At 38.9% G+C, this 24,964-nt stretch overlaps 1 long non-coding RNA gene across 4 annotated transcripts in view; it reads right to left on the bottom strand.

The window, feature by feature from the left end:
- The window catches only part of LOC107978439, a 38,129-nt gene extending 13,732 nt beyond the window's left edge, over window positions 1-24,397 (bottom strand). For 3 of the 4 annotated variants that reach the window (XR_004768254.1, XR_003482867.2, XR_004768256.1), the window contains exon 1: window positions 24,355-24,397. This is a non-coding gene — a long non-coding RNA (uncharacterized LOC107978439). Of the gene's footprint in view, window positions 1-1,982; window positions 4,526-24,354 lie in introns of those variants that run through there. The other variant, XR_004768255.1, reaches the window with a different exon arrangement.
- Window positions 24,398-24,964: the final 567 nt, after the last annotated feature.

Genomic DNA, 24,964 nt, shown 5'->3' with positions numbered 1-24,964 from the left:
TATCACATCTAAGCCTTGGGTGAAACATCAGAGGTCCACAAAGTGATGAAAGGGCTATATTGGCAAGGACTCAAGAGATGAACAAAAATGCTGAGTGCAACAGTCTGGCAGGAGATTCTCCATGAGGGCATTAACCAAAATGGTGGGCCACTTGAAGGGCCGTATGGATCATGTCCATTCAGGAATGTGGACTTTCTGTCAGGCTTGACATGTCTTTAGTTCAGCATGAGATGCCTTTGCCAAATGAACAGATTTGAAGATTGCATTGGCCTTAAAATTGTTTTTTACTTTATAGCGAAGAAGTAAATGATTTATGAGTTTGTCAGAGAACGGATGCTGCCTTTGAGGGGGAAAATCCTTCCATTTCCACAGTATCATGAATTGCAAATGAGCCAATGGGTGATGTGTATATGTATGCGTACGTGTGTGCACACATGCATCTTGGTGCTCGTTCTCTGCTTTCTGCCTCTGTGGTCTGGAGGCCACCTCCACTGTGTGCTGTCACTGACGCTGGGAGCAAATTGTAATTATAATGCCTAACAGCCATTCCAAGACAAACCAAATCTGTGTTCCATTAAAGTCAAGGAATAGTTAAACATATATATATATATATATATATATATATATATATATATATATATCCCAACCATAATACAAAACAGGTTTCTCAGTCATTCTGATGCCACAGAAGCCAGAGGATTCCACATGGTCTCTTCTGGCATATTTGGAAACAGATTCTGATGGTGTCCCAGGCAATCAGCAGGAGTCCAGGTTTACACACAGTTTATCATCTTTGCTGTGGTTTGGGTAGCAGCTATGTGGAAGGCCCAGAGTGGTAATCGATTTCCTCACCCAGGACACAAAGCTCCCTTGCCAGCTACCAAGAACATGTCCCCTTGGTGAGTCCTTGTGGGATGTTAGATGGAGTCACAGAAATGAGAGACATTGCCATTCAAGCAAGAGTTCAGGAGCTGACCTTTCCTCTAAAAGAAAAACTAAAGCTGCAGATCATGTCTCAGTTAGTTTGCAAGAATGATTTAGATGCACATTTTTGCAATGTGTTCTTTGAAATGAAATCTTCATAAATATCCTCCAACTCTATTATCCCAGTGTTCTAAATACCTGTGCATTCAGAATGCATTCTGCTCACAAAGGTAACTGTTCAAAGTATGTTTCAATCAGAAAAGCAATAAGGGCGCCATAACCTTGCACTTTCTATAGAAAGCTTAGCTTACTTGCAATATTTCCATCCTCTTCAGCATTTCGCAAACATGCTGAAAATTACCAATGGACTTTATAATGCAATTTTAACAATTTTTTGTATAATCTTAAAAAAAATGTCACTAAGAATTGAACTTATGATCTTAGGCATATCTAGAAAGTATTCTGAGTATTAACTACAGCCCCAGCCCTCAAATTGCAATTTTAAATACCGTAACTCTTATAAGTAAAACTCCACAGCCTTTTACTCTGAAAATCCACATAATCTATGGAGCGGGAGAGCACAGATGTTATTCTGTTTGTTTTTTTTTTTTTTGTGTGTGTGTGTGAAGTGAGTGTCCATATCCTGGTCAACATGACTTCTGAATTTTAAATGATAATCTATTTATTCTTAATGAATTGTGAAATAAATGAATGCATTTATTTGTGACATTTGAAATGATGTTTTCATATACAGATAACTTGTGAAATGGCTAAATCAAGCTGATTACCAAATCTCTTACATTTATCATTTATGAATAAAATACAGTATCAACTGATAGTGGCTTTTGAGGATATTAGTCCACCATTCAGTGATTTCCCTTATTCTTCCAGAAACACAGAACTCTGCTAATGTTCTTGATGCCAAAATGTTACCTATTGTTGAATTTTATATTTTACATAAACACACACCAAGGGAATTTGGATCTTTGTTTTTGTTTTTTAAAGATTCCAACTCATAACTACAAATTGTGGGTTTGGGATATTTTTTTTTAATTTACCTCTGATGATAGGCAAGCTCCTGATGTGGGACTTTGGCAAGATGTGAAATGAATCAAGATTGTCCCATGTTCTTATCTTCTCAATGATGTGGGATGTCTTTCTGTACACTGTGATCATGTGTTGCTCTCATTGGTTAATAAATATAGCTGCTTTGGCCTATGGCAAGGCAATAGAGCCAGGCAGGAAATCCAAGCATAGATACAAGAGAAAAAGGGAGGAGTCTGGGAGACGCCAGCAGCTGCCCAAAGAGCAACATGCCAGAGGACCACCGGTAAGCCACTGACCACATAGCAATACGCACATTAATAGAAATGGGTTAATTTAAATGTAAGAGCTAGTTAGTGATGAGCCTGAACCATCCTGCAAATGTTTGTAATTAATATTAAGTCTCCAAATGGCTATTTGGGAACTGGCAAGTGGAAGAGAAACGGTCAGTTACATCTCCCCTTCCTTCTGATTCTAGCTTCTTCTTCAGGACCCCCTCCATCTGCTTCCTATTTCTACTACTTTTCTTAGAAGGTGATTCAGTGGTTCCAACCCCATGATTCCTATATATATATTTGGAGACTCTGTTTCTTATTGGATCTATTGATGGAAAAGGATAGCAATTGTGTGTCTTCATTCTGGTCTTTTGTTGTTCTTCTCCTAGTCCCCTAATGTCAAATATAATCCACAATTCTAAGGAGTGGTTTCTACCTATGCATAGGAATTTCACCACATTTCTTGAGAAATGACAATCCAGGCCATAAAATATTAAGACCACTGGCGAAATGTAACAGCATGAAGAAGAATGTTCTGTCTTCTGGGTAAACCATGCTACACTCATGGAATCTCCTGGGACTTCCCAGGACAGAGAAAGTCCTTACCCTGGCTTCCCAGGCATTTTATGATGGGTTCCTTATCTTCTGAAGAGATCAGATCACCCACTGTCTACTTCTGCTCCTGTCTTCCTGTCTTTATGCTATTGAATTTCTCACCATGGTCCCAATTTACCATACTTCAAGGTTCTCATGCTTTGATTTATATTTTCCTTCTTCATGGAGTACTTTCCACTTCATTCTGCACTCTTCATCTGATTATGGATTCTGCATTTTGTAAAATCAGCCCATATATTTTCTCTTCCATGTTAGGGCCCACATCATTCCACAAATTCTTTCTATTACTTAGCACATTGCATTTGAGCTGTCTATATTTGCCAGTACTGTTAAGCACCTTTTCATGTCTAAACTCTGTAACTAATGCATTTTAGTTATTGCTAGGCAAGAGTTTAGATAACTTATTCACTAAATCAGGCTCAGCCTCTTGGGCTACATTTATGACCAAATCACATAAATTCTCAGAAAGCAGAAAGGTGAGAAAGAAACTCAATTCTTTTCACTCCATCAAGTTAGCTTGATTTTTTTCCTGCTAGGAGCCAGCCTCCTGTCCCATCAGGAAACACTTCTATTGGTGTTACTATCTGCAGGTTGTTTCAGAGTGCTTTGGGTTTGTGTGGTGTGTTAGAAGCTATTCATTGCCATTAAAAATATTTGAGATAAACAACTTTAAAAGAAAATGACTATTTTGGCTCATGATTCATAGGTATTAGTTCTTAGTTGGCCAAGTTTCTACTGAGTCTGTCTGGAGGTAGTGCATCATGATAGCAAAGTGTGTGAAGAAGGGCACTGTTCTCCTCATGGTGGTCAGGAAGCTAAAAGAGAGAAAATAGACCAGAGTTTCAATATTCCAACTGAAGTCACACTCACAATGACCTCAATTATTTTATCAAGCCACACCTCCAAAAATTCTCATCATCTCCCTACAGCTGTAACACCTATGGAATACATAAGTTTGGGCAGATATTTCAAATGCACACAATAACAGAATTGTGCTTAGGGGTGTGTGTGTGTGTGTGTGTGTGTGTGTGTGTGTGTGTGTGTGTGCAAATGCATGTGCATTTGTGTACATGGCAGCTGTTGAAGTAATCAGTAGCTAATTTTCTACTTGTATTTAGATTCTTCATTTTGAATCTCCCACAAAACATCAGAGTATCATTCCCTGATCATTTACATCCATTTCAGACAATAGAATATGGTACACCTGAGGATTTCTATTCAACACAAGAAGTATTTCATGGTATACTAGACAAGGGCTCTAAAACTGAAGCCTAGTTTTAGAGCACCTAGAATTATTCTTGTCTCAAGACATTTAAGTACACTATCATGTTGGTTTAGAGTCACAAACTCTACCCATTTGCCAGTCAATGAGGCTGCCCTCTTCTCTTTGTGCTGTGTACCATATCAACAACCATGTGTACAGATGGCCAGATGCCAATCTCTCCATCCTAAAATGCAAAGACTATGGACCAACAAACATATCATTAGAATGGAGTGAGATAGGAGGTAGATGTAAGAGCTGCTGAGGAAGGCTTAGTTAGTGAGACCTTCTAAGAAGAATGAAATTAATGGGTTGATGAGGAAGTAGAATGTTTTCCTAAATATGTCATAGACAGATGACTTGGAAACATTCATGCTTTTCAAATATCCAGAATTTTCTCCCCATTGGTACTCTTTCCTGTTAGACTCCAGTGAGTCAGAGAAGACAGTTGAGCAGGGGGTGAAGTCAGCACGCAAATATATATATTTACAGAAAAAATAATTAATTTACTTCTTTGTTATATTGCTTGATGCTGAGTTGAGATAAAGGGAGTTAAAATGACATGAACCTCAGTACTCTTTAGCAGTAGCTAGAAATAATACCCTTAACTCTTCTTTAAGTATTTATTTTTATTTATGTGTTTCATTTTCATGTGATTTTGAGCTATCCAACATGGGTCCTGGGGACTAAATTTGGATCATCTACAGGAGTAGTACTTAGTCTTAACCAATAAGCCATCCTTCTACCCCCCATCCCTATGATTTTAAGTGTTTGGTCATTCAACTCTCAGTGTGACAAAATTAACAAGCTTGTAAGCCTATAGTGACTTTAGTGGGACCAATGGATAGCATGAGGATTTTTTTACTGATTAAGGGGGGATTTCCAAAGCTAAAAGCCAAGATAGGATGCTGCATGTTCCATATAGTCCCAAATCTATGAAAAATAATCATCTTAAAGTTACCATTGATTGTGCTATTATTTCCCGAAGCATCTTTAGATCTTGTCTATTTTTTATTATTTTTTAATTTTAATTAGAAAGAAGATTATTTTGCATGTCAATCCCAGGCCCCTCTTGCTCCCCTCCTCCTCTTCCCCTCCAACTAACACCCTACCTATCCCATACCCTTTCTGCTCCCCAGGGAGGGTGAGGCCTTCCATAGGGGGTCTTCAGAGTCCATCGACACATATCCTTTGGAATAGGGCCTAGGCCCACCCGCTTGTGTCTAGGCTCATGGAGTATCCCTCCATGTGGGATGGGCTCCCAAAGTCCATTCCTATGCTAGGGATAAGTACTGATAAGATGACCCCATAGATTTCTGAGGTCTCTTCACTGACACCACATTCAGGGGGTCTGGATCAGTCCCATGCTCGTTTCCCAGCTATCAGTCTGGGAACCAAGAGCTCTCCCTTGTTTAAGTCAGCTGTTTCTATGGGTTTCACCAGCCTGGTACGGACCCTTTTGCTCATGGAGTACTACTCAGGAGGGGGGAACACCCCAATGGAATCTTGATGTAGGCAAATGGATGGAACTAGAAGAAACCATTCTGAGAGAGGTAACCTAGTCACAAAAGACAAACATGGTATGTACTCACTCATATGTGGATTTTAGACATAGAGTAAAGGATTACCAGCCTACAATCCACACTGCCAGAGAAGCTAGTAAACAAGGAAGACTCTAAGAGAGACATACATGGTCTCCTGGAGAAGGGGAAAGGGACAAGATCTCCTGAGCAAATTAGGAGCATGGGGCGAGGGGAGAGGGAACTAAAAGAATGAGAAGGGGAGAAGAGGAGGGGTGAGAAGGACATGATGGGGCAGGGAGGTTGAGTTGGGGGAAGAACAGAAGAGAGCAAGATAGATACTATAGTAGAGGGAGATATTTTAGGTTTAAAGAGAAATCAGGCACTAGGGAAATGTCTGTAGAGCTACAAAGTTGACACCAACTAACAATCTAAGCAACAGAGGAGAGGCTACCTTACATGCCCTCCCCTGATAATGAGATTGATGACTAAGTAATATGCCAATCCCATAGCCTTCATCCAGCAGCTGGTGGAAATAGAAGCAGACACCCACAGCTAAACTTTGATCTGAACTGAAATCCAGTTGCAGAAAAGTAGATCTTGTCTTTTATATGTGGCCTTATTTTATTATACTTTATGCGAACACTGTTGCATTGAAATATAGGTTACCTGAGCTGAGTGCAGCCAATCAGTGAACACATATAGGACCTTTAACCCTCACCAAAGGATGGGACTTCATTAAAAATATATGCTCTGAGACAGGCTTAGTTCTGCCTAAAATATCTCCCTACCTCTGAAAGCCAAGCCTGCATTTGGGGCTACCTAATCTATCTTTGTCAACATCCATATCCCTAAAATGGCAGAATATACCTGCAAAAGATTAAACACCCTCATTCTGATAATAGAGATAATACATGGCAAATGGTTGTATTTAAACCAGGGGTCTACAATTCTACTTTACCCACTACTACAACCTATTGTGAAAACCTAGGAAGAACCTAGAACAGGTCAATAAAAAAAAATTTGTCTCTTGAAGGAAACTTATCTCTCAAGCATCTTGAAGTGTCCTTAAATATCTAATTACATCGTGTTCATATCTTGTTTATACTCTAACAAATAAAGTTTGCCTGAAGATCAGAGGGTGGTGCTAGCCACTAGCTAACCATAGAGCTCTGGAGGTCTGGACAGACAGACAGGAAATAATATAGCAGGGCAGACAGAGGAATATAGGAACTTGCTCTTTTTTTTTTCCGGTCTGAGGATTTCCTAAAGATAAGAGCTCTAGTGGCTGGCTGCTCTGCTTCTCTGACCTTCCAGTTTTCACCTCTAATATCTGACTCCAGGTTTTTTATTATTCAGATGAATCAGAACTCATGTTACAGTAGATGTATCTTGATACACCCTTAAACATCTAAAACAATCATTCATAATACACTCACCAGGAAAATCAGCATAGCTCTATGGGAATCACTGTCTGTTATTTTTCAATGAATTTTGTATGGCAAGATTATATATTATATGACTAGAGTCCTTCAGGCAGAGGGAAGTATTTGAACTGCTGCAATGACTTATAGTGTCTGAATCATATCCAGTGCTGTGATTCTTCACATAGCTAGGAAAATTGGTCACATGTTTAAGCCATTTTGACAGCAACTAGAGTGAAATAATTCAGAGGCAAGCCATATTTTTTTTCACTAACTGGCATACCACAACACAAAACAAGAAAGCCTTCAATTAGTTAGCCTTTTAAATGGCTGTAGAAAATGGCTTGGATGACTGCTAATACAGGCTGTAGTAGGGCCACAACAAAATACTGCCTTGATGATGACAAGGGCACAGGGAAGCAGAGGCTCCATCATTAGTACACACTGGATACCAGTGAACTGTTCCATGCATTACCCAAATAACAATGAATATGGAAGCCCATTAATCTTTAGTTGTTCATTAAAAAGTTGAAGTAAACTAAGTCATGAAGAGGGCTTTCTCTCGTGTTGTAACAACAGGCTTTAGAACCTTTCTTTTCATGAGTCTGAAGAATTCAGTCAAAATGACCATATTATGCAAAGTAATCTACAAATCTGATGAAATTTCTATTGAAATTCCAACAGGTTTGCTTTCTGCAGAAATGGGGGAAAAACAGAGATAAAAAGACAAGTAGATGATCCACTGATCATCAAGGTACCAGGGACATATAACAAGGCCAAAATAGGTTCTTTGATGAATGACATTGAGCAGTTGGGTACATATATACTAAACATATTGGATGCTCATACTGCATATAAAAATTAACAGAAAGTATACTAAAATGCAAGCAGAAGACCTGAAATTGTGAAACTGATAGAGGGAAAATAAGGGGGAAAACCACAGGCTGTTAGTCTTGGCTGTGTCTTTTTTGAACACAATTCCAAAGACACAGGCAAATGTTAAACATGAGTGAATTAAACTAAAATCTTTCTGCTAAGCAAAGGACAAAACCAACAAAATAAAAAGGAAACCTACAGAATGGAAGAAAATCTTTAGAAGCCACATTTGCAATAAGAAGCAATTAGCCAAAATTATATAACTGACTCAGACAGTTCCATAGCAAAAAACTAAAATAAGCATATACATACATACATACATACATACATACATACATACATACATACATATTAGTTCAAATTAGGAACTAGCTTGCTTCACATGTCAATTCCTTCTCCCTCTCCCTCGCCTCCCCCAACCTCCCACCAGCCCCCTACTCCCTCCCCCCTCTGCTCCCCATGGAGGGTAGAGCTCTCCATGGAGGCTCCCCAAATTCCACAACATCATCCTGGGCCAGGCCTAGGCCCGCCCCAATGTGTCCAGGCCGAGAGAGCATCCCTTCACTGGGATGGGCTCTCAAAGTCCCTTTTTACACCAGGGGAAAATACTGATCCACTACCAGGGGCCCCATAAAGTGCCGAGGCCTTCTTGTTGACATCCATGTTCAGGGGTCTGGATCAATCCTGTGATGGCCTCCCAGACAGCAGTCTGGGGTCCATATGCTCCCCCTTGTATAGGCCAGCTGTTTCTGTGGGATTCACCAGCCTGGTCCTGACCTCTTTGATCTTCATTTCTCCCTCTCTGCAACTGGGTTCCAGAATTTAGTGTATAGCTGTGGGTGTCTGCCTCTGCTTCCATCAGCCACTGGAAGAGGGCTCTAGGATGCCATGGTTAAGAGCACTTGCTGCTCTTCCAGAGGTCCTGAGTTCAGTTCCCAGCAACCACATGGTTGCTCACAACCATCCCTAATGAAATCTGGTGCCCTTATCTGGCATGCATGCATACATGGAGGCAGAATGTTGCATACATAATTAATAAATAAAATCTTTAAAAAATGCTGGCTAGCATTGCTAAAAATAACTTTATTTTAAATGGACAAAAGTCCTGGATAAATATTTTCCCTATGAAGACATATAATTGATCAACAGATATATGAAAAGATCATTAACAATCAAAAGTGGGATATAGTCTTTTATCTGGTGAGATGACTGTGCTAAAAAGCCAGCCAATAGCAAGTATTCTTGGGAAATGAAGAAAAGGAATCCTTAAATGTTGCTTGTGAGAATGTAAATTGGTAAAGCCATGATATAAAATATCATGACAACTCCATCAAAAGTTAAAAAAATGAAGCTACAAGTCAGAAATCTCTGTGCTAGATATATAATAAAAGGAAATGAAGTCAACATGGCAAGAGATGGTTGCATGCCTATTCTGGTTGCAAAGTTGATCACAAGAGTCTAGATATGAGCATAAGATAATTGTTGACAAACTAGTGGTTAAGGGAGTATGAATGCACTCCCAGTGGGATAGTAGTCACTCTTAAGAAGAAGTTGGTTGCTGGTATATATTTGTAAGGCAAGTACTAGGAAGTATGAGACTGAAAGGTCTAAAGTTTCACAGCAGTACTGGGCTACACAATGAGTTCCAGGCCAGTCTGTACCACCAAATGCCAAAAGGTGAGGGGAATGGGAAGATGATGGTGAAAGCATACAAATTTTTGATTGAACAGATCTTAGCTTTAATATATAGTGTGACGATTATACTTACTAGCAAATGTGGTCATTTGAATGAGAATGGCCCCCATGGGATCATATATCTGAATTCTTGGCCACTACTTGATGGAACTGCTTGGGAAGGATTAGGAGGCATGGCCTTGTTGGAGGAGGTATGTCACTGGGAATGGGCTTTGAGGTTTCAAAATCCCATTCCAATCCTAGTTAGTGCTTTTCTTCTCTCTCTCTCTCTCTCTCTCTCTCTCTCTCTCTCTCTGTGTGTGTGTGTGTGTGTGTGTGTGTGTGTGTGGTGTGTGTGTGTGTGTGTGTGTGTGTGTACCTCCAATTTAAGTTAAGATGTAAGGTCTCAAGTGCTGCTCCAGCACCATGCCCACCTGCAGCTATGTTTCCCCAGTTGTGGCCATGGACTCTACAGCCCTCTGAAACCACAAGCCCTGTCTAATGTTTCCTTTTATAAGTTGACTTGGTCATGGTCTCTTCACAGCAATAGGAAAATTAACTAAGAAAGTAACTATTGCAGATTTTAAACTGGCAAAGAGGTAGATCTTAAGTACTCTTACCATGGTAACTATGTGAGGTGACAGAGAAGTTCATTTGTTTGACTATGGCAGTCATTTCATATGATATATAAAAGCCATATATACTTTTATATACTATAGTGTTCTTAATTACAGCTGTAATGTGCATATCATGTTACATGCATTGTGCATGACACCATGTGTTACATAATTAGCACTATGTGTAACATTACATACCATACATAATGTATATTATAACTGATATGTATGTTAACATTAAACATATTATACATAATAATATATTGTAGAATTGTGTATTATATTACATACAACATATACTTTATTATACAGAACATAATTTTGTGTGTAAATTATAAAAATAAATTTCAGGGAAAATAATTTGGAATTTCCCTCATGCAAAATTTAGGTGCTGGCCCAGAACACTTTACAGACACAGTAGGATTGGCTAACATTTCATACGCACAACAGTAACTGAAGCCAGGTTCCCACAGATGTGCCTCTCTAGGTTTCTCTACATACAGCTATAAATATGTCAGAGTATAGACAGTGGGGGTTTCTGAAGCCAATTATCATAGCCCACTTCTTGGTTAACAAAGCTGATTTTATTCTTGTGACCAGGTGTCCAGGCACGGATGAACATGATTCATGTGAACCAATCATGACAATCCCATTTTCTTTTATGAATGATTTATTCAGAGTTGAGTAAGCAAGCCATTTACGGCAAATGAGACGTAAGAAGTTCCTGGGAAGGCCCATGAAAAGAATCATCCACGTCCATCTATACAGAACACAGAGGAAGAGTGTCATTTTGCTGCGTCATCTTTACTTCCTCCCTAGTTTTGAAGTTATTCTGTAAGAACACAATACCTAGAGCGACTTTCAGCCATTTTGTGACAATGGGAAATAAATTGCCAACTAATTAAAGATTGTAGAGACAAAAGATCAAAGGAATTAGTGTCCTGATGACATTGTTTAGCTGTAGATCAAAGTTGGGACCTCACACCTCTAAACAGCCTATTGATATAAGAACAAAACCTTGAATTCTAAGTAATTTCTTTTGTTAATTTGTGCTACTTATAGCTGACTTTGTTTTAAAAACAAACTGAGGAATTTTCACTGATAGCAAAAACTTTGAAAAAGAATTTACTTGTTATTGGAACACTATTTTCTTTCATTAAGCTCAGGGGCTTCTCCATCATTCATGCTTGAATCCCTTTTCCAAGTTCAGTAGAGGAATCATCAGAAAGCTCAGCAAATGCATGAATATATATCTACATGGAAAACTTCACAGTGAAGTTTGGTAGGGCTTATCCAACCCTAAAATGTTAAGAGAAGAACAATGAGAACTCACTGAGAGCATAACAACAGCCAGTCTTTCATTTCTCACACCAGGTTGATGCCAAGGGAAGACTGGTATGAGCCATGTACTATCCTAGACACCAAGCTCTGTCCTGAGCATGGAGAACTTGAAAACAGAATAAAAAGTTACTGCGGCCTTTATTTATTATTAATATGAAGTAGAACATCAAAATAATGTCTAGGATAAAATAATCCCCTGCTAGAAAAATACATTACTATTAGTATTAAGTTCTCAACAATTGTTGTGGTTATCACTGAGTTTTTAATAATAAATGGGTGATTTTTAAATAAATACATTTCAAACTTATTCTTTAATAAACATCTATCCTATGCAGAAGTTAATTCTGAGAAGTGTCAGTTATTCCATCAGCCACCAACATGCACAAACCCAGCTATGGGCATTCTTGTTAAGTGAGACATTATGACATTTAGACCCCTCCCAGCTGGCTTTAGGTGCAGTTTGAGTTCCTGTACTTGCTATATACAACAGGGGTTTCTGCATGAAAGTGACAGGCCAGTGACCAGAAAAGATCAAATAACAGAAATAGGGCTAGCTCATTTCTGACATTTGCTGACTAACTGAATAATATGTTTACATTTAAAATATAAAACAAGGAGTCAGAATGAAAGTAAAGGATATTGTGTTCTTGTTTGTTGGTTTGAATTTTTTAAAGATTTATTTTATGTGTGTGAGTGTTTCATTTGCTTATATGTGTGTCCACCACTTATATGCCTAGTACCTGAAGAGGCTAGAAGAGGGCATTGGATAACCTGGAACTGGAGTTGCACGTGGTTGTGAGCTATCATGTGGGTGCTGGGAACCAAACCCAGGTCCTCTGTAAGGACAGCAAGTGTTCTTAACCACTGAGCCATCTCTTCAGCCCCTGTCAGGTACAAATTTTAGTTCATATTCAAATGTTCTGAACTTAAGTTTTCTGATTTGACGCTGTTTTAGATGATGCAAATAAACACCAAAACTCTGATGTACAAATAATATAGGAACCAGTCCTACAAAATGCACTAAAATAACAGCTTTTAAATTTATCCTCAAAATTCTGCATAGAGAAAGTGAGAGGGCTCCTAGTTTATTCAACAATAGAATGTGAAACGTTTGAATTTCAAGACAATGCTGAGTGAAACAATCAAAGATTTTCAGCCCACACTGCCAGGAAAAACCCAAAGGCTACAGGAAACACAGCTTCCCCATCAGTTTCACAGGGAGCTAACCAGATTCTTTCTGATTCGAAAGCCATAGGCCAAATAGTCTTGATATTAGCTATCATAAAGCTATTTTCTCTGACTTTTTAAAGTAGATTTTACAAGATATGATAGGTAATTTTTAGTACATATTTCTGGTAAAGATAGTTTGGTAGGAACCTTGTAAAATCATTTGGAGAAAAAAATCTTTGAAATCTGAGGTATTTGTCTGAAAGAAACAAAGACATGGGCAGGAACTACATCATAGGTTCACCTGTGAAATAATAAATTTAAGGTTTTTATAAATTTGGAAAACGCATCAACATAGTAATACTTTTGTGTGTACATCCATTCTTTTGCAAGAGTATTTTTTAAATTGGCATGAATAAAATGCTTAACCTTTGACCAACCATGAAGGAAATACAGATTGAAAAGTTTAGCTTTCTATCAAATTAAATAGGCATAGAAAACCAAGATTGATGAAGTTATTGATGAATATATAGATGATTCAAAATATTAATAGAGACTGTCATGTTATCTGACCATATAAGCTTTTTCCTTCCCAAAATACCCATCAATGTATAAAAATTGACCCATTACTTATTCCATTTATTTTGCAAAGAAAATTTTTCACTTATGTGTCCATGGAGAAATGTTCACTGCCAGCATTTCTTTTGCTCCCATCATTAGTATCCATCCATTTCACATGTATGACTGTGTTGCATAGAAGAATCTCACCATGAACAGATTGCCTGTATCTCACAAGCCCTGAGGGCTTTCTGTGTGATGGAGAAGAAACCTCAGGGGTCAACAAAGTTAGATGACCAAGACCCAGAAGTAAATAGCTCTGGGCAGTTCATCCCTGTGGTTTCGGAAGAATGCATTCTTAGAGACCAGAGATTCCCAACTCAGCCCAAGCAGATCCGGACTCAGCTCAGGCCAAGTTACCCTTCATTGTTAGAGAGAATGGTGTGGTCAACTGCATGGAGAATCATAAATTCTACTCTATCCAGACTCGCTCGCTTCACCAAAACAATTTTCCCACTGAAAAATAAATATCAACCGTGAAGCAGCCTATTCATGTAAGCAAAAAGCATTATCTAATCCCCATTTATTATGATTCATGCATATACAATGTACTTGATTATACTTTTTGGTCATGTTACATTTCTAGTAAAGTTTATTAAAAACAGAACTTTTTGAGAGACATAAAGGGATTCACTGTGAAAATCCACAGTAAACCCTATACCCTCAGCCTCACTCCCCTAGTTAATATTAGGCTTGAAGATATACACAGGAAAGCCACAGGCCTCTTCTCAGTTGTGTTACACTGTATTCTGTTTCCATGAGAACACATAGCAAGAAGATGAAGTCATGAAGTACCCTAAGAGGTGCTAATAACTCAGTGGGGCATGGTAACCTGCTGAAAATACTTACAGTCACAGAAAATATAGCAAAGCGGAATGGTAGAAATTGAGAGCAAAGGGAAAATGAGCTTCAGGGTTATGGGTGAACAAGTCGATGTGCTGGCTTTGAAGATGCGCATTTAAAAAATATGGGTCACATGTATTATTACAATGTCACCAATTTCAAGTTAATTTGTTCTGAATTGGTACCCTTTATTTATGTACTTATCTTTCTCAGTCATTCCCTCTCTCCCATAAAATTTCAACTAAATGAATTTTGGCCATAATTTTCTGCTATTTTCATTTTTATCTACCTTATAAAATGTATCTGTCACTTATTGCAACCACTGAATTCCAAGCCTTCTATAAAGCTCATCTTTTTTTATTTTAGGGTGTGTTTGTCATGCAGGAGTTATTTCTACTCTGTTATGAAAAGAAATGTGAGTTAGAACCACCAGTATATCCTGTCGGGAAGATGTAAGGCTGATTCTTCTGGAGCGCTCTCCATGAACACACCTTCTTCACTCAAAGTGTTCTCATTAACTTGGATCACACACTTGGGAGAATATGTATGTATGTATGCATGTATGTATGTAGACACACATACACACACACATATATATGAATGATGACTTTTCATTGGGATAATGGTAATTCCAGCCTGGCTATAAGCTGCCCAGCATAGCTAACCAATCAAGAAGGGAGATGGTGCATGCAGCCTCATCACTATGAGTTGAATGCTGGGATTGTTTGGTTGAAGGAAGAGCAGGAGGAAAAAGAGGAGATAGAGAAGGAGATAGGGAGGAAAAGATGAAGAGGAATAACAGGATGAATAAAAGGAAGATGAGAAGGATGAAGAAAAGGAAGAGGAGGAGAAGGAGGTGCCAAAAGAAAGATGAATATTCCCCATGGGGCCTCACTCTCCAGATATGAGTCTTTGGGAGACAAGGGCCCAAGGCATCAACTGAGGGAGGCTCTTCCATGAAAGATGCCAAAATACAGACTCTGGGACATGCTGGTCAGTCATATAGGGTAACCCAGAGTGTGAGGGAGGACCCTGCTCCAACTCTATACAAAAGTGATGTTGTTTGGATATAAGTTAGGGTCAATAATCTACAAGAAGAATTTAAGCTAAATAATTTAAGTTAAAAAATGTATATATTAAGCCTGAAATTATTTTGGTGAAAAGAATAGCATATAACAAAGCTCCCGAGGACAAAGAATGATCTTATTTATCCACCATGGTCTTCAAAGGAGTCTAATAATTATTATGAAAGTCTTGAACCTTTACCTTTTCAGCTCATACCAAGTTGCTTTTTGTATTAATCTATATTTCTACACTGAAAGGTTTTCTCTATTGTATTTCCTACCTGATCCTGCTTATTGGTTGGTAACTTTGAGTTTGTATATTCATTTTTTACACTCAATCAGAGTCAAAAATCTAAGGAGAGTTTACCTATTTGCTTTTCAAGCAAGCTCCTTGTAGAGTTTTGCATTTAGGAGCTTTGAGGTAGTTTACAAAATTGGTAATGACTTCTCTGTATTGGTATTTCTGTATCTTTTTGGCTATTTGCATGGCTAGTGTTCTTAAAACAGTGGGAAGTAAACTGCAACAAAAACATGTGTGTGATATAAATAGTCATATAATTTGTGTGAACCTGTGCTTGTATGGTCATGTGTATAAATATCTTTACACATGTATGTTCATCATGTGAAGAAGTGGACATTAATTTTTTCTGATTAAGCAATAATTGGCATGTTATAAATCTCATCTTGATATCTATCACAGAGAAGTCACTCCTGCAATTGAATTTGCATTGGTAGAGTTTCTAAAATAGGACTAATGAGAGGGTTCAGCTAGCAACGTGTTTGCTACACAAGCATGAGGAACTCAGTTTTACCCAAGAATCCATTTTCTTTTAAATGTGGTATGATGGCATGCTCCTGTAATACCAGAGATGGGAAATGGGAGACAAGTAGGTCCCCAAGAATTGCTCTCCAGCTGCCCAGCCTAGTCAGTGATTTTCGTGTAAAAACAAGAGACTACCTCACAAGCATAAAAAAACAAGATGGAGACCACTTGAGGAAGGACACCTAAGGTTGACCTCTGACCAATACATATATGTGACTATGGACACATGTGCACCCCCACACACAAATAAAAGAATAACCTGATTACACTGTTTTCATGGTCTGTAGCAGAAAAGCAAACATTTCTTATCAATTCTGTAAATGCACATATCCAGTGCTCTCAGTATTAGCCATGTTATAAAAACAACTTCAGGGAACTTGTAAAAAATGAATGATGACATAGAAACTGTACAAGGAAAGCCAGAATGATCGCCATGAAATTGAACAAATATTAAATAATTATGTGAAAAACCTCAAACCTCATTGCCCCAGGGAACTCTAATGTGAAATCAAAACATAAATAGCCCTGGGCAGGTAAGAGCTAGATAGATAGTCTGATGTTTCATAGCTCATAAAGAAGAGCAACAGCTGCTTTCAAAACTAACTTTTTCAGGCTTATGGAATCCTTCAAAGGGAATGAAGCAGATCATCTTTCATGTATGTTTGCTTCTCCAAGCTCAGTGGGAGGTTCCAGGAGAGGTGGAGGGGCTAGCTCCTTGCAAACAAGGCAGGCAGAGATTCCAGGACTCATTTGCTAAGCTGCTCTGGAAGAAGAAGCTTATCTAGAGAAAATGAAGAACACAGGTTTATCTTTCTAGAGAGCTGACAAAGGGAACCTTACTTGAGGAACTACGTCCATCAGACTGGACTATAAGCAGGTCTGTGGGACATTTTCTTGATTAGTGAGTGATGTGTGAGAGCTCAACCCATTGTGTGTGGTGGGGGAACTGGGATGCCAACACCTAAACAGGTGGTCCTGGGTTGTATAAGAATTCAAGCTGAGCAAACTAGTAAGTAGAGTTCTTCATGGCCTCACCATTAAGCCTCCAGGATCTTGTTTTGAGCTCCTGCCCTGACCCCCCCTTGATGATAGATTCTAAAATGTAAGCTGAAGGAAATCCTTTGCTCCACAACTTGGCTTGGTCAGTGTTTTATCCAGCAATGGAAAGCAAGTTACAACAATGTGTCTCTGTTTAGCACTTTGTATTCTAATTGTGTATGTATTTGTTTCCCAAGTGCAGTGAAAGAGAAAGTCATGTGCTTGGATAGTGCCATGTCCAGGAACCTTTGTTCATCAGGCCAGGGGCAGCAAATACTTCTGATTGTGTAGGTAGGTGGATAGATGGACAGATGGGCAGACAAATCATTCATGCACAAACAAAATCTCTTGGATTCCTTAACAGAGTTATTATACTACTGATAAAGAGAAGAATAGAGCCTTAGTATATGTTACAGCTTTAGTATGCATTGTCTCTAGGCCTTGTGATGCTGTGGTAGGTAGATACCATTATCCCCACTGAGGAGATAAAGAAGCAAGTCCCGGCCATGTCGATGGCCTTGTCAAAGCTCACGTGAAAGAGACTGGTAGGACCCTCTCACATCAAAGACCATGATGTGTGTGGAGATGTCAGGTGTTGATAGGAGTTTCAGCCCTGGTCACATGATCTGCTGGGATATTCCTTTCTACAAAGATTACTTTGAAGAGTTTTAAGAGGAAAAAAATGTTTAAAAGAGGGTGAGATTTCCAATGTTTTTTGAAATTGGAGAAAATGTATTGCCAAGCACTAAACAAACATCAGCTCTGTTTTATGAGTGAGTAGATTAACTTGGAGCACATAGGCGGCTCCAAATCACGCACAGGCTCCTGCCTTCTTCCAAAACTCTAGAGCAGTTGGTGTCCTTCACACATGCTGCCAACTGACTGTGTGTTTCAAATCTCATATCTCAGATTGTGACTTAGCCAAAAAGTAACAATTGTGAAAGACTTTTAACAGCCCACAGATCTCATGAAGACCAAATAAATAGTTTCCTAAGTAAATTTTCTTTTCTTTAAATATGAAATTTTGTGAGGCAAAAACTCTTTTATGTCCTTTCTAAAGTGTAAGGCACCAAGGACTATGTGCTCAATAATCATTTGTTAATTGAGCAGGGCTTAGCACAAGAGCACTTAATTACATCTGCATTTGTCACATTGATAATCACCAAACACTACCAACACTACCAAACACTCATAAGGGAAACTCCAAAGTAAGAGGTGAGAGCAAACAGAAAAACAGGCTAGCAAGCAAACCTGGGCCACCAGTTTGTAAAGCCATTTGGATCATGTCCAAGGCTGAAAAAGTCACTGGAATGAGCCTTTAACAAGTGGGATGACTCATTTCAAATGTTGATGGTATTCAAAACAAAGATGGAAACTGTTTTGTGGCACATGTCTATCTGGTCAGTTGCTAGCAGTTTTCTGGAACTTCCTTCTTTGAAGAGTCTGAGGCTAGATGCAGGCTCTGAGAGGAAAGAGTGTGACCTATTTATAATGTCTAACTGTGGTGATAGAGCCTCCATGATGTGTCTCCCAAATTCACATAGGATTCTAATCTCCCAAGTTATATGTTAACCCAGTGCATGAAAGGGTGTGCCTTCCAAGAATTGATTAGGGCTGGATAAGGTCATTGGAGTAGATCACCTACAATGGTGTCTCTGCTCCTTTGGAAGAAGGAGGAGCCCTCAAGTGACATACAGATTTCTTGTCTCTTATATTGTAATGCCACAATGCTGCCTTGGTACACTGTTAGGAAAACAAACAAAATAACAACAAAAACATTAGCAGATGTGGTGTCTCTCTGAACTTAGTATCTTCAGAACTGTGTATTAAATAAACTTCTCGGGACCAGATGATGGTTCAGTGGGTAAAAGCACTTAAACTACCAAGTCTGATGACTTAGGTCTCTAGAACTCAGAAAGAGAAAACCAACTCCACAAAGTTGTCCTCTGACATCCACAGTGTGCAGCATTGTTTCAGTGCACACACACTCAGTTAGTTAATTAATTAAAGCAATGGTAAATTTATAAATAATTCTCTTGTATAAAGTTATTCTGCCTCAGGTATTTTGTTACAGTAATGAAAATCTGGCTAATAGTGAGTGGTAAGAAAGTCATAGGGTTGATAGTAATACATTGTCCATGTATATAGTTGATAATATCAATTCAAAAACAAAAAAAGGATAACTTTAAGGAATAGTTTGACTCATCTAAATAATTTACTCAGTTAAATCTTAATAAAGAAGTGATCAGTTTCTCTGAGTGTGTGTGTGTGTGTGTGTGTGTGTGTGTGTGTGTGTGTGTGTGCACGCATGTGCGTGTGTGTTTATGTCTGTCCTCTGGTGTTCTCACAATTATGCCTACATTGTTCCATACATACAGACATATACATATATGTGTATATCAGAAGAAAACATAGATGAAAATCTGTTTTTTTATATTAATTGATAATATGAAATGTAGAAGGACAAACTTTTGGGTTTCCTCCAATACCATCCAATGAACACTCATACATTAGTGTATGTGTACAAACATAGACACACAGACAGACAGACAAGACAGACAGACAGACAGACAGATAGACAGACAGACAGACAGACAAAGGAGCCAGTTAACTCACAAGAGACACTCAAAGTACTGGCATGAGGACCAGACTGAGGAGAACTCTAAAGGGATATAGGTACAACTCTGAGAACTCTGAGAGCCAGATCACAAGCAGTGTCAAGAAGAGCATCAGCAACACGGTCCTCTTGTTTTGATACCCAGAAGCTCTGGATGCTCAGCCCAAAGGCAAATGGTCCTGAGTAATAGTGCAACTTACCACAGAGAAAAGCAGTTGCTTTGGTCATGGCTGTGGGTGTGTCTTTACATGTTACTCCAAATTTTATGTTACATATGAATGTGAGGGTAGATGTTTAATGAGTCATGCTTTTATCACAAAGCAGTCTCCCAGTTAACTTAATTAAAGTAGTAGTAACTTTTGTGCTCCTGTGGTAAAAATACAATGAGACCCAAAGCAATGTATGAGAGAGTTTATTTGTTCATGGTTTTATGTGGGGGACCCATAACAATATGGGGGAGGCTGGGCAGCAGGCAGTCATGGGTGGGCTGGAGCAGGAAGCTGAGAGGTCACATCTCAAGCTCACAAATGAAGCAGAGACAGCCAACTGCAAGTGTAATAAGCTTACAAACTCTCAAGCTCACCCCAAAGATGTACTTCCTCCAACACAGCTGTACCACCTCCCAAAACAGCTATGCCAACTGGTGACCAAGTGCTCAAATACCTAAGCCATTGGGGGACATTTCTCTTTCAAACCACCACATCTAACAAGGAGTCTCTCTGTGAAGCCTGCTGGACCTTGCAGGAGTCAATTCTTGCTGAGACATTAACAAGCCCCTGAATGCTCAGACCTGACTCACAGATCTAGCCTTGGAGTAACAGGACTGTTATTATTAAATCCTTTGTTTTAGGACATAGGATATGAGGGAATGTCATGAACAGACAAAATGAGTCAACATTGTTATTAACACTTGTGTTTCCTTATTAAAAGTTCCTATGACTTGATAGTTTGTTAGTCAGATTGTCCAATAATAATAATAATAATAAATATAATGAAGAATCCCCCTCACTCCTTAGTTTATTTAGGTGATTTGCTGAGTGTTCAACCCTTCCAGAAGACACTAAAACCTAGAACAAATCCCCCAAAGCATCCTCCTTCCAGCCAGCAGCAATGTTCAGTTTGTCTACAGTAACTGTCTGCCTGATATTTGGTCATCCTGGGATTTGATTTCCAATGGGCAATAATCAAGATTTTGAAAATAGAATGAATACTCATTCACACCACAAACAGCCATCACCTAGGCATTCTAAGTGCAATATAAACCTGTGTGATGGCTGACTGCTAGACAATTTGAATAATCCAGAAAAGCAACCTAAGAATCATGTTATACAATGATCTCCTGGATGACTGTGTACTCAGCTGTACAAGGTCTGGAGGGAAATTAACAACCTTCTTGAACACACTCTGTAGAGTCCAAGTGCCACTTGATGCCATAACACTGGGCACAGTGCACATACATGCTCTTGACTCCTAACAAGGACTCATAGCATTACTCCTAGGTCTTCCCCAGTCCAGGCTTGCCAAGAGGGCCATTGCACCTATCACTCCAAACCACTGAACACACACTCTTGTCCCCTGAACCATAAATGCAAACATCCTACTTAAATCTAGTCACTAACTAGGTGATAATCTCACAGCCTTTGTTTGTAGTGGTATTATTCTAGGACCTCTGTGGTTTTCCCAATTTTAATGGAAATGTTAGTGAGATAGTGTGGTACCAAGCATAGTGGAGAGATGTTCTACTCATAATTCTTCTTTGCTGTCATTGCTGGGCTGATCAGCTCTTCTGTTGGCTAGCATGAGAGAAGGATGACCTTCTAACTTCTCTAGTTACCAACTCACTGTCTCTTCCCTTTGTACTTCAGATCAAATCACTTTCTTAACACATTTTCTTGTTATGTAAAATAGCTTTTAAAATAAATATCACTTCAAAGTTCCTTCAAAGCAAGGCTTTTCCCTGATTAATAAAGCATCAAGAACCTATCAAAACCTTAATAAATTGTCTATGCCCAAACATGATGACTCACATCTATAATCCCAGCCATTACAAGCCTGAAGCAGAAAGGTCACTAAGTTTGGGGGCCAGACTCAGATGCAGAGTAAGGTCCTGTCTCAAAATAAATAAATAAATAAATAAAAGAACCCAGAATTTATGTTATGTACAAATAAATGAGGAAGCAGAACACTTAAATATGTATTATTAGATGCCAGGATATGAATGTGGACAAAACTTACACCCAATAATTTGAATTTTTAAATAATAGCAATTTTCAATCTTTAAAACTCACTATCCCCTAACTGCTAGATTTCATGGTAATATTTCTCTGTAGTCTAGAAGATGATTCATGACATGAATTTCTATTGAAAAATATTAGAAATTTGGTTTCTATTAACATATTTCTTCAGCTAATTGTTTAAAAGGAGTTTGAACCTTGCAAGTCATAGTCAAATGAGAAGGTGTTTACTGTACAATGTGCCAGTACTCCACACAGTATTGGTAGCCTCTTACTCTCCCAGTGCTACTGTCATACTGTGTCACAGACTGGATGACTTCAAATGGAAGAAATATGTGAGGCTGGAAAGATGGTCCTGTGGGTAAGAATGCTTGCTCTGAACTTATGAGGAGGCAAGTATGAATCCTCAGCACCCAGGCATGGCTGCACTCACTTGTAACACCAGAACTGGATGGGCAGAGATATGTAGATACCAAGAACTCACTGGCTAGCTAGCCTGGTGAAAGTGGTAAGCTGTCAGCTATTTGAGACACCTGTCTCAGAGAAAATGAAGTGGAAAGAACTAGAGGAAAATCTGCAAAGTCTTGCTCTGACTTCCAGATGTACAAACTTCCATGTGTGTAAACATGTGTGTGCAATCATATACACTGCACACACCCACAATTTCATAAAGGCCTGGGTGGGCGACTAAGAGAAAAAAAATCTATCTCCTCTCAGTACCAGGGATTAAAAGCTGCAATTAAGGTGTTGGCAGACCATGACTTCTCTGAAGCCTCTAGGACAGTATCCTGCCTAGAGTCATCCTCTTTCTCAAGGTTCTTGGTGATCCTTTGATTGTGATACAGGTCATTTCTGCCTCTGTCTTCACATGCCTGTCTCCCCATAGTGCAGTTGTTCTCAACCTTCCTAATGTTGCAACCCTTTGATACAGTTATTCATGCTGTGGTGACCAACAACCAGAAAATTATTTTCATTGCTACTTCATAATTGTAATTTTGTTACTGTTATGAAGCAATGTAAATATCTGATATGCAGGATATCTGATATGTGACCCCTGTGAAAGGGTCATTCAACTCCCAAAGTGGTCACAACCCACAGATTGAAAACCATGTTGTGTGTCTTTACAAGCTTGTTCAATGGATTGGGGCTTACCCTAAACTCATAGGACCTCATCTTAAGTTGGTTATAGCATAGTCTTTATATATAAATCCACATTCACAGGAACTACAACTTTCATATTTTGCTTCAATTAACACTGGAGGGGCAACTAAAGATTGCTTCCATCTGATTGTCCTATGGAGGCATTTTCTTAATTGTTAATTGATATAGAAGAGTCTATCCAAGTGAGTCATCCCAAGAAGGTGGTCCTGAGTTGTATAAACTAAACCTGGAAATGTAAGAAAAAATAAGCTCTTTCTTTCCCAAGTGTTGCAGAATATTTGTAGACTGTGAAGATGTATTGCTGTGATTGGTGCAATAAAAAGCTAAACAGCCAATAGCTAGGCAGGAGAGATAGGTGGGACTTCTAGGTAGAGAGAGGAGGAGGAGGAACAATATAGTTGTTACGATAAATCTTTCTGCCAAAAGCCGCCTGAGCCCCACCAACATGTGAGAGCTTTAAGCCAGCTGCCCGCCCGAGTTAGGCCCAAATGAATACCCAGAACCTTGTATTAGGTTCAAAGCTGCTTGGCCAATGACTAGGATTCCTCATCTGCTAGCTCAGTCTTAACTATCATAAATCTATATATGTTATAGGACTTATCAGGGAAAAAAGGGACCCTTCCTGTTTCTCCTTCACTTAAATATGAGTCTACTTGCTATGTCATTTCCTGTCTGGATCATCACTTCTCTACTACATTTCCCAGAATCCTCTTTGACTCCTAGTCCTGCCTAACTTGCTGTTTCATAGGCCAAACAGTATTTTATTTAACAGTCAATAAGATAAACATACAGAGTACATTCCCCATCATATAGTCACTCTGGAGATGCCACCGAGAAATAGAATGTGAAGAACACGAAGAACTCAGAGAATGGGAAAGAGATAAAAGCCATGTGGTAGAACACAAATTAATTTTTTAAATGGGTTAATTTAAGTTCTAAGAGCTAGTTAGAAGCAAGCCTAAGCTATAGGCCAAGGTTTCATAATTTATAAGTCTCCAAGTCATTATTTGGGTGCCAGGTGGCAGGACAGAAAAAGACTTATTACACCCAAGTGTAACAATAACTCTTTCTACCAGCCACCTGAGTTCCACTGCCACATTGGGACCAAATAACACAGAATCTTATATTATTTACATGCTGCTGGCCAATGACTAGGATTTGCTAGCTCTATCTTAAATATCAACCATACCATTAATCTATATATTTTATAAGACTTACCCAGGATGCCAGCAGCATGCGTCCTCTCTTCCGTGGGATCACATGGTGACTTCCTCTTTACTACATTTCCCAGAATCCTCCTTGACTCCTAGCCCCACCTATTTTGCTTCCCTATTGGCCAGCAGTGTTTTATTTATCAACCAATAAGACAAACATATACACAGAAGGACTTCCCCCATCGCCCAAGTTGCTTTAGGTTACTGTTTTATCACAGTAACAGAAAGCAAACTAGTACAATGGCTTAGGACATGAATTTCTCATTCTTAGAGTCCATCTTTCCTTACAACAGAAACCACCTTTAACATCAGCACCAAATTTTGTTTATAAATGAATTCTTTCTTGATTCTGTGAAAATTTCACATCATGCACCCCTATCCTGTTTATCTCCCTGTCCCTCTATATCTTTCCATCACCCCTGCGTCATCTCCCTCCAAATATCCCTCAAAATTAATTAAAAACAAAACAAAACAAAGGAAACCTTGCTCCAACACCTTTCATCTTTCACCCCTCTCCAACACCTCTTCATTTCACCCTAGTGACATTGGGACCTGTGGTGTGTCACATTCTTGTGGCCTTTAATAGCAACATGGGTCATGGATATCAACACAGA

This window comes from Cricetulus griseus, chromosome 2 (genome assembly GCF_003668045.3).
Source record: "Cricetulus griseus strain 17A/GY chromosome 2, alternate assembly CriGri-PICRH-1.0, whole genome shotgun sequence".
In the NCBI taxonomy this organism is placed as follows: domain Eukaryota; kingdom Metazoa; phylum Chordata; class Mammalia; order Rodentia; family Cricetidae; genus Cricetulus; species Cricetulus griseus.
The sequence above is the reverse complement of the archived record's forward strand: the minus strand, read 5'-3'. Positions and strand labels throughout refer to the sequence as shown.